This window comes from Apostichopus japonicus, chromosome 8, assembly GCF_037975245.1.
Source record: "Apostichopus japonicus isolate 1M-3 chromosome 8, ASM3797524v1, whole genome shotgun sequence".
Classification (NCBI taxonomy): domain Eukaryota; kingdom Metazoa; phylum Echinodermata; class Holothuroidea; order Aspidochirotida; family Stichopodidae; genus Apostichopus; species Apostichopus japonicus.
Genome location: NC_092568.1, coordinates 14,879,610 through 14,897,508, shown reverse-complemented (window position 1 = coordinate 14,897,508; position 17,899 = coordinate 14,879,610). Strand labels below are relative to the sequence as shown.

The window sequence follows — 17,899 nt, the reverse complement described above, 5'->3', positions numbered from 1 at the left end:
TATGCCCTTACTTTATATACAGCAATGTCCCTATTTTAGTGTGTCGCCTAATTTCATGCACCCCAATGTTTGTACCGTTTGCACCTAGGGAGGAGGGCCTTTAATATACCTACATTAACCTGCAGTGTTTGTCTTGAGAAAATGATGACACCTACCCAGATAGCACCGTGCGATGGGCCAATGTTGGCTAATGGTTGGCAGACGTTGGCAAATGGTTGGTGTTATGTTGAGTTGACAAAAAAATGTTGGGCCAAAGTTAAACCAATACATATTCCCAAACTGTTGGTCGTTACACGTTAAACCAACATTGGGCCAACATATGCCAGCCAATTGTTGGTCTTCATACGTTAAAAGAACATTAGGCCAATATTTACCAGCCAACTGTTGGGCGTTACACGTCAAACCAACAATGGGCCAGCAATGGCCAGCCAACTGTTGGGCTATATTCGTTAAACTTTCAATATGCCAACATTCGCCAGCCAACTGTTGATTTTTACACGTTAAACCAACAGTGGGCCAGCAATGGCCAGCCAGCTGTTGAGCTATATACGTTAAACTAACAATAGGCCATTATTCGCCACCCAACTGTTGGTCTTTACACGTTACACCAACATTGGGCCAATATTTACCAGCCAACTGTTGGACTTTAAACGTTGAACCAAGATTGGGCCAGCACTGGTCAGCCAACTGTTGGGCTCTATATGTTAAACCAAAAACATGGAAACATTCACCAGCCAACTGTTGGTTTTTACACGTTCAACCAACTTTGGGAAAATATTTACAAACCAACTGTTGGGTTTTACACGTTTAACCAACAGTGAGCCATCATTTGCCAGCCAACTGTTGGTCTTTACACCCTACACCAACATTGGATCAGCATTTACCAGCCAATTGTTGGTCTTCATACCTTAAAGAACTTTGGTCCAATATTTACCAGCCAACTGTTGGACTTTAAACGTTAAACCAACATTGGGCCAGCACTGGTCAGCCAACTGTTGGGCTCTATATGTTAAACGAAAAACATGGAAACATTCGCCAGCCAACTGTTGGTTTTTACACGTTCAACCAACTTTGGGAAAATATTTACAAACCAACTGTTGGGTTTTACACGTTTAACCAACAGTGGGTCAGCAATGGCCAGCCAACTGTTGGGCTATATACGTTAAACCAAAACTATGCCAACATTCGCCAGCCAACTGTTGGTCTTTACACCCTACACCAACATTGGATCAGCATTTACCAGTAAATTGCTGGTCTTCATACCTTAAAAGAACTTTGGTCCAATATTTACCAGCCAACTGTTGGGCTTTTCACGTTAAACCAACATTGGGCCAGCATTCGTCACCCAACTGTTGGTCTTGATACTTAAACCAACAATGGGCCAACCCATAAACTAATATTAGGTCAGCAATCTGTTTGGCTTTAATCGTTAAATCGTCATTGGGCCAACATTCGCCTGCAAACTGTTGGGCTATAAATGGTAAACCAATATTTGGCCAACATTCGTCAGCCAACTGTTCTGATTTATACTTTAAGCCAGAACTGGGCCAACATTCGCCAGACAACTGTTGGGCTGCATACATTAAACCAACATCGGGATAACATTTGCCAGCCAACTTTAGGGCCTTGCGCGTTAAACTTATATTGAGGCCGATATTCGCCAACCAACTGTTGGTCTTAAAATGCAGCTTAGTTCCCTCTATAACTTGTAAAGTTGAACTTTACCACCAATCGGCAGCGAGGTTGCAGGCGTGGCATTTGACTATACTTCCTGTCAATTAATGACGCAACCATCTTAACACTCCCCAATTGATATGTTGTCCAATTACTATGCAAACTGTTGATAGATGATGCAAGAAATAACCATATTTCAGGACCCGAAATAGTACCAGACGGATACCGGACGATGGCACACAAAAAGTTCCAGATATTCGAGGAAATTTCCTTTGGTTTAATTATGGGTGCTCAGAGATAACATGTGTACATTTACATAGGCAGTTTTGTAAATTCTGCACGTATTCTAATTGTGTGTATGTGTGTGTTTTATTATAATTCAGCCTCAAATTAAATTAACAATAGTCCCTTTACTACAGGCTGCTTAAGTACGGAGGGGGTGACTCACAGTCAAGAACTTAGTTGCGATATCCACGGTCCAGTATAAAGATAGGTATAGGCCAAACGGTCGGACAGTCGGTAACATAACTGCTAAGCTGTTCGGGTTTTTCTTCTGGGTGGTTGAAGATTAATAAAAACGTCAACAAAGACTGAGCCAATTGCTTGTTTCTTTGAATTGTCCAACTGACTCGATATATGACCATGAGATGGTGATAATTTAGAGCGCAGAAATTCAACACGAGTAAGTACGCGCATAACGAGCTGAAAATGTTTTGCCCATACCGGAAAGTGGTGGCCTCCATGGATAGCAAGGTGTTCCAATATCTCATTAGGGGAACAAGAGATCTGGGGGGATGTATATTGAGAGATTTCAAACATATTTCTTACTTCTATTTAAAATAAAATTGCATTTTTGGAGGCTATTATACCACCACATTATATAATGTATTTGTTAATAGGTGGTATATTTCTGTATTTTTTGCACCCCTTCGATGCCCATATACGTCATATTTTGTTAAAGGGTTATGGCCTATGTTTTTTTTTTTGGTGAAAAGTACGTAGGCCCCACTCCTCCCGTCCCCCACCTCACGCTTCCTACGCCAATATGAACGACTCAGTGAAATGCTTTCTGAACGTCGAACTAAGATACGTGGACCAACGCAGCTAGCAGCATGTATATCGATGAGTCATAGCTAGGGCCTGATGATGGGGGGTAGGGTCTGAAGTTCCAAGTGGGTGGGCTATGAAGCCAGAAAATTCTATACCATGCACAACAAACAGACTGATAGTGAGTAACTACTACTTATCCGACTATCATATAGCTGATACTATATAGGTTATGAAAATACTTTGCCAGGAGTGGATGAAGCATTTGGAAATAGAAGGGGATTAATGTTTTACGGCAAAACCCAACATAGCTGGCACAAAAGACACGCGGCCCGCCAAAAAAAAACGATGCCCTGAAAAACTATTTGTGGATAGAATGTTAAGGAGTCTACTAAAGAAGGGAGAGGAGGTCGGGCTGGGTGACCCTCCCTTTGACCCGCGGCTGTTTTTATAGTAATACACATCAGGTATGGACTTACTTGTTGCTAAGTGGCGTAGGTAAAACAAATAGTATTTGACTGTTCGTAAAGGCTTGACAAGGTTTCAACCTCTAAATAAGTATGAGAAAAGTTCAAAGGGGATTTATTAAGTAAAAGGAACTCTTTATGTAAACATCCTGGTGAAAGTTTCTTTCAATTCCCACTTTCCATTATCAAGTGAGAATTATAAGTTTGTTTTGTATCAAGAGTGAACTTAACCAAAGCAGGTGTGATGTCATAGATCGCATATTGACAAATCTAACTCACAATGTTCTGGTCTTTAATAATCTTTGAGAGTCAGTTACAACATATTCACCAAATCTATCATATGCGTCTAATATGTAATGTGAACATTTTTTTGAAGCCGAGGCATTTACTTTATATCTGTGGACTGAAGTAACAAGTACTTTTAAGATATGGATATCAATGAACAACATTGTCCTAATCACTCTAATAGGCATGAGAAATCATGAAATTAGCTGCAACTCCTATCAAAATACATCAAAGATTGACCATTTGACCAGTCTTCTCTTAATTCTAGTTTTATTTTTGAATAAACATTAGATAATTCTGCACTTTGATATAACAGGGGTGACTGCCTTATTTTCTGTTCTTCTATCCCTTGTCATCACAACCATTGTATCAAGGACACCGAACACAGGTGTGTAGCCTAAAGGTGATTTTTTGATATATGTTGTCTTCTTTGAAAAGAGGAGGATCACATTATTTAAAAGATATAAGTGAGCTCGCAATTAAAGGTTAACTTATACGGGCTAAAATAAGAACATTTCATGGGTGTAGCACTCCACCTCACAGTTTGCACATATTAAATGAGCTTCACAGATTGATCAAAACTCTCAAATGTGTATATCCTGGAATGAAAAGAGCTTTATAAAAATGTCAACAGTGTTTAATGAGATCATCACATACAACAAATATACTGAATATAGGGCAAATTGACTAGGTGTCCATAGTATTTTAAGCAGTAACGGTTATTACAACTAACCGTGTGGCACCTTCTGGTGGGGTACTTTCACGTCCTTAGCATTGGTGATTACTGTAAGCATCTCACAATAGGCTGCTCTCCAGTCAATAGAATTAGTTTTCATGAAATCAAGTAGCATATCATCTAAGTCGAGAATTCCCTCCACCAATCCTACAAAAAAGTAAAAACCAATGGCTTAGTGGTGTTATGCCATAATAACTTGATAATTGAGATATACAGAAGGTAAAATACTAATGTGAGCCACTATGGCGAACTATAGGTCAAATATTAAAAGGCAGTTTGATTGTATTTCATAACAATCCAAATATGATGTATTTCATCTCTGTGTCTCAAAACCTAGTTCAGAGTAAAAGTAAACATTTCTGGCCGTCGTTCTAATGCAATGAATAAGAGTGGTTCAGGATTACCCTTAGACTGCAGGCATTAACCCCCTTATATTTATTGCCAAGGCAAAATAAATCTATGCCATGGTTATAGCATGCATGTGTGTGTGTTTGTCACAAATTACATGGTGGTTTAACTTCATACTTGTTATGTGTAACCACCTATTTTTATTGTGGAGGTCAAAGGTTACAAGAGGACGAAAACTGAAAAACCTTGTAAACAAAACTTACTCAAATACCACAGATTTCTTCATGTGCTATTTTAGCTGGTTCTAGAGGCAACAGTTATGAAGGTTTGAAACTGAAAACATGCCAAAGTTTCAGGCAGATTACATAAATGGAAAACATTTATGACCTTCTTTATCAACACAATACACTGATATATATGTTTTAGATAAATGCTTTTAGTGCATGGAGAACTTGATTGAACCAAGTTCATATGCCAGGCTGAAGTTTGTTGCAATGACTCTCAGTGGGAGTTAACAGTGTAAAGTTTTTGTTCTTTTGAACATGTTATACATATGAAGTTTCCATGTACTAACTGATTTAATATATAGCACTAGTTTTCAAGAAAAAGCAAAACATTTGAACATTTTCTATAGCCTGTACAGGCTATTTTATAATAATTCAAACTTAATCATTACGCAATCTTTGGGTAATTGATGTTACTGAGTCATAAAATGTGATGTCCATTTATCACTGTCCAATTAAAAGGTTTGTAGATATTCTATGTAGTTTCTCTCTGTATTAGGAGTGTTTCATTTCATACTCTGAACAACAGGAAACTAACAGAAGACAATATGTTGAAGACAATGCTGTTGCCATCCAAAGGTCACAGGTTTATCTCACAAGAAGGTAAAAAGGCGGTTTACATTTATTAGCAAAAGCAACAGTGTACTACAAAACATTTCTCTATAAAGCAACTTTACACAAACTAGACTGCAGACACATCGTTTTAAAAACAAATTTTGAGAATTCAGCATGTTTAGTATTGATTTCATATAAGCAATCTACTTATCAATCTACTTATCACACTGCAATTCATGTTGAAACTAACAATACCCTTGTGCCCTTTAGCCAAATGTAAGTATAGCAGATGTAGGTCATTTTGTAATAAGTGTAAGGTACTATTGAGGGCTAACCAATGAGCAACAAATTGCTTCATAGAGAATCTCTTTCGTTGGATACTCAAATCACTGACACTTCCCTGACTAAATGTAACCTATTTTGTCAGGCTAAACCCTCTCTTACTCCAGAAAGTGGGTCACAGTATATGATCTATGATGTCATCACCGTAGATGATTAATCTTTACGTTCTTATTACAATCTTCATGCTGATCCATCCCTGAAATGTGACACACTTGGGATGTTTCAATAGCTGTCAAAGTTCTCTGTATTCTGCTGTTGGCACAAGCATTTACAAACTATCTTCAGTTTTAAAATTCCCATTTCCTCATACAAAATGCTATAAGTTTTTTTTTTCAATTTACAAATGTGAAAATTCTAACAATTGTTTCAAGCAATCCACTTCGGCCACCAGATTATCTCCAACAAAAGTCTTATGTAGTATAAGATACCAGAAACAAACCTAATTCAAACACTTTCTCTCTCCATAATTCATCATGTGAAGCAATATAATTCCATCTCTTGCACACTCTTCTAGCAGTCATCAAATCGTCAACTGAGAGAGATGAGAGCACATAGAGTAACAGCTTGTCTGAGAGACTATTAATGTTGTTACATTCTTCTAACCTGTACTGAAAAAAAGGAGATGATAGCACAAAAGAGTAACAGGATGTAAATATTTATGTTACTACATTCTTCTAACCTAAGAAGATCCATCCCTGAGAAACGTAAGATGGCGCTGACTGATAGCGACACGATTACTCGAGCTCTTGTGCTTTTCTTGTTGTTTTATGTCTTTTCATCGTCTGTGTCGTCTACATTTGTGCAATATACTAGAGAGGAGTTGCTACGAATACGACAAGAGATCAATTCAGATTTCGGTAGTTTACAACTCAATGAGAGTCGATTTTCTGTGGATTGGTTCAACGAAGCCAAATGGAATGAGCCTAAGCCTAAGCGTAAGCGGGGTAGGAGAGGAGGTAAACTAGTTAAACTACGTCGTAGACAATATAACGCCCCAGTGCCCAGTCTTATTCTGGCTAATGTTCAGCGTCTTTACAACAAAACCGGTGAGTTATTTTCTAGAATTGCAAATTTTCGTGACTATAGCGATTGTAATGTGTTTTGCCTAACTGTAACATGGCTGACTTCAGATCATCCTGATTGTATACTACAACCACCGGGGTTTACGATCTATCGGCATGATCGTGATCGTCAGATTACGGGGAAGTCTCAGGGCGGTGGAGTTTGTTTCCTTATCAACAAGAAGTGGTGTACCGATGTAAGAGTAATTTCCCAAGGAACCACCCAGGACATGGAACATATTATGATTAAGTGTAGGCCGTTCTATCTTCCACGGGATTTTTCATCAGTGACTTTGACAGCAGTTTACATACATCCCCGTGCAGACACAAATTTAGCAGTGGAAAGCCTACGTGAGATTATTTCTAATTGTGAGAATTCCGATCCTAATACCTTGTCTATTGTTGCAGGGGATTTTAATCGAGCTAATCTTAGGAGCTCAATGCCCGAGTTCAAGCAATATGTGACTTGTCCTACTCGTCAAAATAAGACCCTAGATCACTGCTATTGTAAAGTGAAAAATGTGTACAAATCCATCTCGCGAGCTAGTATGGGAAACTCTGCTCATTCCACGGTACTTCTTATCCCTGTTTACAAACAAAGGTTTAAACAACAAAAACCTGTGAAAAGGACTATTAAAGTATGGTCTCAAGAGACAACTGAAGAGCTGCAAGACTGTTTTGCTGACACGGATTGGAATCTGTTTAAAGAGGATAACGACCTGCATTCATTCACTGATACTGTGACTGCTTACATTAACTTCTGTCATGACGTCTGCATACCAACTAAGACTGTCACGCAATACCCAAATAACAAGCCGTGGTGTGACAAGGTGATCAAAGCCAAAATTAAGGCCAAGGATGAAGCGTATTGGACCGAAACCACCGATCCGGATCTTTACCACCGAGCTAAGTCTGACCTCCGGAAAGCCATTAAGAACGCTAAGAGAGCCCAGAAGGATCGCATTGAGCAAAAGTTTCAGACCGCTAACTCGAGAGAGGTATGGGCCAACATCGAGTCAATTACTCAATATAAAGGGGTAAGGAGGTCAGTAAACACTGATGATGCAGCATTGCCGGATAAGCTCAACGAGTTTTACGCACGGTTCGACAGAGGGAATAGTAACCAGCCGATCCCAGTGAACAACGGACATGCTACTGCGCCATTCAATATCGACGCAAATTCGGTAAAATATAAATTTAAGCGGCTAAATGAACGTAAAGCTGCTGGACCTGACGGTATCACCCCCAAGCTGCTAAAGATGTGCGCCGAGCAACTCGCTGAAGTTTATACGGACATTTTTAATTGGTCACTATGCTCATGTGAGGTTCCTAGGTCATTCAAAGACGCAATAATAGTTCCAGTTCCAAAGAAGGGAAACATATCATGTTTAAATGACTACCGCCCAGTTGCACTAACATCTGTACCAATGAAAACGTTCGAAGGCTTTATTTAAGCTTATCTTAAAAATCTTTTACCTGCTGATTTCGATCCATCCCAATTTGCATATCGCGCAAACAGATCAGTTGAAGATGCTATTTCCGTATGGTTACATGAAACCTTTGCCAATTTGGAAAAGAAATGTTCCTACGCCCGCGTACTTTTTATCGATTACAGTTCTGCATTTAATACTATTATTCCTTCGCGGTTACATTTTAAATTATTAGAACACCTCAACTTCCCTGCGTCTATTTGTGATTGGATTTTAGATTTCCTTTTATGTCGCAGACAAACTGTAAGAGTAGGCAACATTCATTCAGCATCTATTGTTTTAAACACTGGTACTCCTCAGGGTTGTGTTTTATCACCGCTATTGCACTCTCTGTTAACGTACGATTGCAGAGCCGCCGATCAGAACTCACGAATCATCAAATTTGCAGACGACAATACAGTGACTGGTTTGATTATCAACAAAGATGAGAGTGGCTACCGTGACGAAGTGGATCTCTTGGCGAAATGGTGCACCGATAACAACCTGATTCTGAATGTGAACAAAACTAAGGAATTAATTGTGGACTTTAGACGAAACAAAAATACAAAGGACCCTATCATTATTAATGGATCTGGAACAAGTAAATACATTTAAGTTGCTAGGCACGTTTATTATGGACAACTTATCATGGAACACAAATACTGATGAGATACTGAAAAAGGGACTACAGAGACTATTCTTTTTGCGAGCTCTAAAATCGTATGGTGTCAGTCAGAATATTTTAATTAACTTTTATCGTGCTATTATTGAAAGTAATTTAACTTTAAACATTTTAGTCTGGTTTAGTCGCGTAAGTAAGCATGATCTTAGGAAACTAGAATCTGTCATAAATAACGCGGAGCGCCTCATTGGCACAGGCCTACCGTCCCTTCACTCACTCTACCAGGAGCGAACGTTAAAACGTGTTGAAAATATATTGATTGATGATTACCACCCAGCAACTGATTATTTCAAGTTCCTGCCTTCAGGCAAAAGAATGCGTACTTTTAAGGGTTCTAAAAGATTTACTGACAGTTTTTATCCTTCTGCTGTGAAGATATTCAATACGCACCAAAACTGTTAAACAATTTTAAACTTTGTAGACTTTATATTGGATTTGAGGGCATTTATATATATTTGTACTCTTTTATATTTTGTAGGTACATTTTATATTTTGTTCATCTTAATATTTTATAGGAACGTTTTCATATCTTTGTGCAATATTATACGTCTCATTTGTTGTTTACAATTTTTAATGTTTTGAGCTCTTGTTATCAACCAATTTCCATTGTATTTTTATATGATTGGCTGAATAAATATCTATCTATCTATCTATCTAACCTGTAATGAAAATATGTCACTTCATGTAATGAAACACAATGTAACTGCATCAACTTTTCTGTACAAGTCAGTCCAAACAGAAACATATATACAATAAATGTAGACAAATGTGGTAAAACAAGTAACTGACATATCACACAACAAAAAAGCAAGCCTCTCACAAGCAAGTGAAGATCACTACATGGGGTCTCCATGACCAGTGGCGGAGCGAATGACCCCCCCCCCCTCCAACGGACTGAAAAAGGACTGCTGGCGCCCTTTTCAGCTCTTAACCACTTTTTACTTATTCGAGAGTATTGACTTTTTTATTGCGCTCTCATCTACGTATTGACATTTGTTACATTTTGTTGGTGTAATTTGGCGATGCGCCTATTTATTCCTCGTTTATCTGCGAATTAGCCAGGCCCGGAAAGGGTCGTTTCCGGCGATGTAGTGAGTATCTTTACTCAAAACATTTCTGTACGCTACGCGCCAACATGTGGTGGCGCTACGCTTAGATAGTGTCGAAAGCGCCCCTACAGCCCATTCTCGCCCCTCCTGACCAATACCCATAGCTCCGCCACTGTTCATGACATATGACCTACTTGAATAAATCATGTAAAAAGATTGGCACTTGATAATCAAACCTAGGAGAGTTTTGGTGCCATTTACAACGGTCTGGATGTTCCAATGATAAATCCAAAGTACTAATTCCTCCCAAGCAACAGACATGAATGTTGTTCCTTTTGAAAACCAGGGACCTCATGATATACCAGTTAAATGCTCTATCAAAACAGTGGGTATGTATGTGTCCTTATAAACACATAAGTGGTACAGAGTATCAAATTAATGTGAGGTGCACTTTTGGAGATATCACATTTACAATGTTTTTAGACTTTGACCTCTATCAACCTCCATGACCTTTACTCTGATCACAAACTTTGTGGCAGTAGTATTGTAGGATTCAATTTTTACTTCCTACTTTTTAATTCACCATAAGTACTATTATAATCAGGTTTTGTTAGTTTCCAAGTCTTACCTCTTGGTCAAACATTTTGAAAAGAACTTCAAAAGGTCCTGATCACATAGCTTCAATAATCCAACCAAAAATTCATTCTTCTCGTGGTCTTCAATTGTATTCATCCACTGACTGTAAACAAACATAAAGCCAACAGGCTTGGTGACTACAGAATGCAATATTTGTAGGAGAACCTTTAAAATTGTACACAAGATTTCAAATGGTCGTCATTGTTGACAGCAAGGTTCTTGCAACAATGTGGACCGACACTTAACTGTTTACCTCAAAGTACCTTTGACCTCTGTAAAAAGCCACACGTTTCTGATAATCACTATTTAAGGTTGGCACATCTAAATGTGAAGTTCATCCAAGCTTCTGCAGTTGTTTTTGGCGCAAATGACTATTGACCTCCACACAAAACCCATAGGGTCCTTGTAATTCATAAGGTTGATCTACATACAACATATAAAGATCATTTATGCATTACATTGCTTGCTATTGTTTTCAAGGTTTGGAGCTCTGCCAACCTCAAATGAACCATGAAAACCACAAAACGTAGATTCTGGTGCAAACTTTGGCCAACTATCAAGTTTAACTAGCACATGCTTTCAGAGTTACGACGTTTACAAGCATCGTAAACACGTATACAAACATGTTTTCACAAAGTCACCATCGCATAGAATCATCGTGGCTTTGACAAGGAATAAAGAACTATTTAGCATTGGAAATTACTAATGAGGGATACAGCAGTGAGTAAACATAACTGCATTATCACTCACAGGACAGGTTCAGAGAAAAAGTAAAACATGGTGATGATATGAAACTGTTTTGTTATTCTTCTCAGTAAACTGCATTGCAACAGCATGGTTTGCAAATCACTGTGCAGTTTGCTTGCAGTGTGAGGGTGTATCTTTATGAGCATTACAAATACCTGCCATACAGTTGCTAGCTGGTCCTTAGAATGCTGCAATACTGTACATCCACATCACATCTCACATACTAAATGACTCACTTAAGCATTATTTTATACTAAAGTAGTTGGGAGAAAATCACCCAGAGACGTTGTCACTCATATCGAAGATAGGGAATAAAATTAAAATTTGCATAATTGGACAGATCTCAAATATCAATTTTGTTTTGAAATCTTGTAGAGCTCCTAAAATGTCATTAAGTGGTGCAATTTTCCTGTTCATGCATTTAGATGTAATTATATTTATAGTAAAAACTTCATTATTTCTTAACAGTTGCAATATTGTTTGAAATATTGTCACAAGGTGACCAGCATGCCCACTGTCAGGAAAATTATGATGTTAGTACAGTAGATGTTGACAATTTCTGTGAGAGGTTGTCTTTATTTTGTCATCTTCTGTCATGTTGCTGAGTTGTGATTAATTAATAACATGTATCAAAGCAGGATAACTTGAGAAATGAGAAGTGGTTGGCAATGTCCCACTCTTTCACACTCCAAATATGCAAGAAGTTAAAAGATTGTGGACAATACATGCTGTATACAAAATGTGAATAGTAAATATTATGTTTAATTTAATAGAAATTGGATCAACGTGTGTGAGACCATTTTCCATTCAAATTTTCAAAAGTAAACCAATTCTAGATCCAGTTTTAAAATCACAGAGAAAAAGGAAAAATATTCCCTGATTATTCAAGCTTTGTCTTCCAGCCACTAAGATTTACTTACACTGGACATGTATCATTATAAGGTTTACGTGTATGAGCCAAGAGGATTATTGTTATATGCATCGTTAAATGGACCTTATCCCCCCCTCCCCCCTCTCCTTCAATGAAATCCTTTTTGTAACAACTATGCATGAAAAAACTTGCCAGAGATTCTAACGCTCTTAAAAGGATTTACAAAATGAAAAAAAGACACATCCTCCATGCAGCTCATTAAAAGTAGTCTGTATTGGCACAAAATTATAGCATGCTGTAATTGCTAGAAGCTTCAGAAAGTACTTCCTTGAGGCCTTTTATTTCTAAATTGTTCTCATATCTAAATGAACACAATGACTGAATGTCCCAGTAAGTTTTTTTCCATGGTGGTTATAAAACAGTTTAAGGAATTTGGATTATAACCACTGCTAACATGACCATATTTCCTTACCTAATTGTCTTCTTTCATCCAAGTTTCAAATTGATGAAAACCTAGTATAAATACATGAAAGTACATATTTATAAAACAGGATATGAAAAACAGTTAAGAGTAATAAAAATTAGAAAAGTCCCAAGAATCCTAGATTCAAGTACTACAGCTCAATACTGGTACTTTGTCTTGTACACGGCCAATGTCTGTAGATAACTATAGCTGGGTTCTGTATAGGCTGCAAAGCTAAGTAGTTGCATGTAACTGTTGAGTTTGCAACTCTAACACTGCAGGAGTATGCTGCCCATAAATGTTTCAAGGTTAATGGCCTTGTGATGTGATTTTATAGTTACTGTGACTTCCAGAAGCACACATAGCTCTCCAGGGAGAATGCCACTATGAGTGATGAGTGTGTAGCATTGTGTGTGTACACAACTATTACAGATTTTGGCTGATTCTTACTTGTTGAGAAAATAAAATATGGTGGTTTTCTGCTCCAACAACTACAAAACACTGAAGATCACGTTTTATTAAATTTGAATAACACAATGGCTGCTTAGTCAAAAGTTGTGATTTCTCTTGTAACCAAAGGGCAACTTTTGTTTTACACAGTGCCCAGCTACATAGGTACTTTGCTGCTCACACAGGAAATTCAGCTTGATGAGAGTGATCATATTATACCCGTATTCCTTTTCTCAGGTTCTGTAAGGAAACATTCTCTTAGTGATGTACAAATAATGCTGATTTACTTCACTGAAAACATTACACAAATCAGTGACATATAGGAGGCAATTCTTGATTCATATAAAGTTAGGTATTGTTTCTAACATATTCAAGACTTCCAATAGTTTGTAAGACTAATAAAAAAAAATTGGTAAAATCATTTTCACTGAGCAAACTTTACTTTATCATTCTTGATAAGCTCTACCTATCTTCAACTAAATATGAATCATATCGAATGTAAAATCAAACCAAAAAGGGCAACTAACTTCAGTGTAATGGCGGCTCAAGAGACAATTAAACAAAAAAAGAAAGCAAAAAATAATTAAAAATAAGAGACAGAAGTTTAAAAAAATCTGAATCACTCATTTTGTAAGGCATGTTTGTTCAACAGAGATCCATAGCATCTCACCTTATTTTGTTTGTTTTCCTGTTATGGTTACAAGTAACTTTTTGTTTGTCGGGGGGGGGGGAGGTTGGAAGTGCAGGGGAATACTGTTTCCAGCCACAACATCTGTTTCAGGTGTCCTGTTGAATTGAAAAGCTTAAATAGCAAAACAGCTGTATTTTATAGGAGACAAAGTACCAAAAGACTTTCTTGTTTCGCTTGCATTGTGTGTACTAAACTGACACGATGATAATATTTTGGGGGTCAATTTGGTAAATTTTTGGAAAAATAGATTTGGCACGCATTAAATTCTGTGGTAGCTAGCTAAATACATGCGAAGAGAGATAAAAGCTATCACAGTATCAACCTAGCTAGTGTACGCGAAAGGCCCGAACATTTCTCTGGTCTAGCCATCTATTATGCATTCAAATTGCGCAAAAACTAACACAGCATAAACGCTCAATATTCTAGTTCTGTCGAAAAATACACATGTGGATGCAAGCATATGGCCACTGATAAAGACGCTGTAAACGTTCACGAAGCGGGCAAATTTTTGAGGTGATATTAATTAATATACACCTCATCCCCTACCAAATGTAACTTTTTTAACTTTTGATTGACTTGCGATTGATGGTCAGGGGCATGTACAGGAATTTCCACGGGGGGGGGGGATCCAAAATGTTATGAAATGTAATGATCGCCCTCCTGGGGATCTTAGTGGAATTTTCCGAGGAGGGGATTGTCCGGGAAAATTTGTCATGGGTGGGAATTGTCCGGAGTGGGAATTGTCCGGGGGGCAATTGTCGGGGTTTGCAATTGTCCAGGTGGGAATTTTCTGGGGGGCAATTGTGACGATTGGGAATTGTCCTGGTGGGAATCGTCCGGGAACCGTCTAAATAACTATTGGATTTTTAGAGGAATTGATTTCCCATGATTGCTTCCATGAAACGAATGGAAATACTGGAACCTACCAACTGAAACGGAAAACTTGCATTGCTTCCTTTACCGTTTTTTGTAATCATGTTTTTTTTTACACAAATCAAAATTAACTGCAAATCATAATCAATGTTTAACAAAACAAAAGTATAAAGCTAATAAAAAACAATTAAAACCTTCAACCCAGCTATCGAGGCAGTTGCGGTGTTTATAAACAGAGCACATCGAGGTACACACTCTTGTGTACACCTACACATATATTATGTACAGTAGGTATTTAAGCAGTCTGGGAGTTTCTAACAACACAGTTATATATGTGAGAATAATGCATGGCATGAGTTTCGATTGGCTGGTTTTTGGCTCATATGTACTAGTTTGAGCTATAGCCATGTTGAAGCTCTATCCTATGTGACTATTCATCCACCTGTAAAAAATACATACAGTGTATGTTGCTTAGTCCTTGGTGGATAACGAAGAAACTTGTACAATGATTATCAAGTAAGGGGGCATCAGTGGTATTCAAGATAGTTGAGGTCACAGGTCAGTTAGGAGTTGATCATTTTCAGCGGTTTTTTGTGAACACACAAAATATGCTTCCCTTCTCACGGTTAAAAATGGTTGATGGTGACAGTTGGTCAAAATTATCATAGGTTAATGGCCTATTTAGCATGTTCAGAAATTTTCATTTGGACAGGATATCTATTTGGGGGTACCTTTACATTTGTCACCATAAGTTAATGCATTTAGAACTTTTTCAGGTGTAGGTGTATATAATGGACCTATCAATTGTATGATGCACCCTCTGACCCACGGGATAGGTGCCTCAATATTTAAAATTAAGCTGGACATTCAACACATCCTTGCATAGTAAATTTGATACATTGATGCATGTTGTTGACCCACATCAAATTTACATTAATTGACTGACCATTTGCTGCCCATGAAAGACTCTTCGAGGCACATTGATGCACCTTGACACACTTATTGTAGTTGTAATGGTGCACCAAATGTCCACTTTGACGGACGCCTTAGTCACATAAATCTTCGGACATGATGCACATTTAATGCACCATTCCGGGGGTCACTGAGTCCCTCTTACAACTGATAGGTGGATAGTCATAGTACAGCCATATACCACAGCTTGTGTCAAATACACATCCGTGTGCATGAGAGGGAATCAGTTAAGTCGATTCTTCCTCTCACTGTTTACATGTGATTGTAATTGTATCTGAAAGGGTGATCAAGGCCATGGTGTTTGCCAATTCATGGTCTGTCTGGTAATCATATCACATTACATGCCTTTAATACTGGTTAGTTGAGTTGCAACTGATCAGAACTGAGCCTTTAATTGGTAAGTGGGTCATTATTGCTGGTCCACAGCACAAACCACAGTATTCAGTTACATTTTGTTGACCTGATCTGTTTTCATTTCCTTTTTAGTAATGTGAATTTATATTGCTTATAGAGAGGAGCATAAACAATGCAGTGAAAATGTTTAATAAAAGATAAGTTTCCAATCAAAATGGAAGTTAAAAATTTAAGAAAAAACTGTTGAAAGTATTTAAGTATATTTTACCACTTTAAGATTGTTATAGCTTTTTCCACAAATATCTCCTTTTGCAGACTTGGTTACAGTATTAATGGGCTGTATATTGTTGTGCATTGTCTAAAAGTTTATGCCCCCCCCCCACCCACCTTTTTACATTGACCTTGCAATTGCAATCTCCTCTAAATAAATATCACATCACTTAGTATTAGTTAATGCACCATTGGTGCTCTTGCTTTTATTTATCATGGATGTCTTAACAATATTTTAAAGAAACACCAACTGCTCCATATCCCTTATCCTATGATGAAAAAAAAATCATTTTAGTTAATAATTATTTTTGTCCCTGAATAATTTTTTTAATTGTGACCAAATGAAAATTGCAAAATATTTAAGTGTTTGTACTGATAGAAACAAAATCTTGTGCATATTATTAATGGTGTATTTACGCATGTGCAGTTAACAAACTGTTCATCCTACTTCAGCATTTCTGATACAAATGTCAAGATGTCCGAAAAGCTTAAATTAACTAAGGAAGTGGTAATCTATGAGCAAGGTCATACAGATGACATTGCTAACTATCAACCAATAACAGTGCTTTCATCTGTTTCAAAATGTTTGAAAGATTTATGTGTAATAGCTAATTGGTTTACTCAACAAACATTACATTTCGGTAATAGTAAGTAAGGTCTTCACCAAGGTCTTTCTACTGACCTGACACTGACATTGATGTAATCAACAAACTCATCAATGCTACTATTAACAATCATTCTCTATCGCAGTGTTCTAAGACTGCTTCAAAGTCTTTGATACCATTGACCACAATATAATTTTTACAAAACTATACATATGGTTTCCCTGGAAATTTGTAAGGCTGGATCAGAAGCTATTCAAACAACAGAACACACATTATGAGATTCCAAAAATTTTACAATACTGAACTGTTAGATATGATCAGTCTATCCTTGAGCCTCTGCTTTTCATAATTTATGTTAATGATCAAAAAAAAAATCTGAGAATTTCCTTGTTAGTTCTTTATCATTTCACTGGTAGTGATCCTCATTCTCTAGAGATCTTTCCAGCAGAGGACTAATCCTTTTCGGAATAGCTCCAAACAAGTTAACCCTGAAATATTATTCATTAGCAAGACTAATGACATGGCTTTTCATACACATGTTCACATGTTTTATGTATTTCAATTGACAGTCAAAGCTTCAATCCAGTTAACAGTGTAAAGTTTTTGGGGTCTACATTGGTTCCGACTTGGCGTGGCATTTGTGGCAGTAGTCAGTTGATGAGGGGCACAAAAGTTGAAAAGTTCATGTGATGTCTATGCATTTTAATGTTGAATGGGTAAAATAAGCATACATGCCATTGCCTTTTCTTAAACAGGGAATCTGATTTCTTGAGGCATCGAAGCTCATTGAAGGTTAAATTTGTATTTGTAAATTATTTTTTATTGCAGATGGAGAAGAAAGAAGTGACAGCCAGAAGGATGTCCATGACAATCCCCAGGTATGGGTACATGATAAAGCAGTGCTGGAAGTTGGTAAAGGTGTGTTCATATTAATTACAAACTAAGATGCTATTGACGACAAAGATTCA

At 37.5% G+C, this 17,899-nt stretch overlaps 1 long non-coding RNA gene across 1 annotated transcript; it reads right to left on the bottom strand.

The window, feature by feature from the left end:
* Nucleotides 1-4,214: 4,214 nt before the first annotated feature.
* On the bottom strand, nucleotides 4,215-11,089 carry LOC139970371 (uncharacterized). Its single transcript, XR_011794131.1, has 3 exons — nucleotides 10,628-11,089; nucleotides 6,178-6,341; nucleotides 4,215-4,356 (listed from the first exon to the last, which is right to left on the bottom strand). It is a non-coding gene; the product is annotated as an uncharacterized lncRNA (long non-coding RNA).
* Between the last annotated feature and the right edge of the window lie 6,810 nt (nucleotides 11,090-17,899).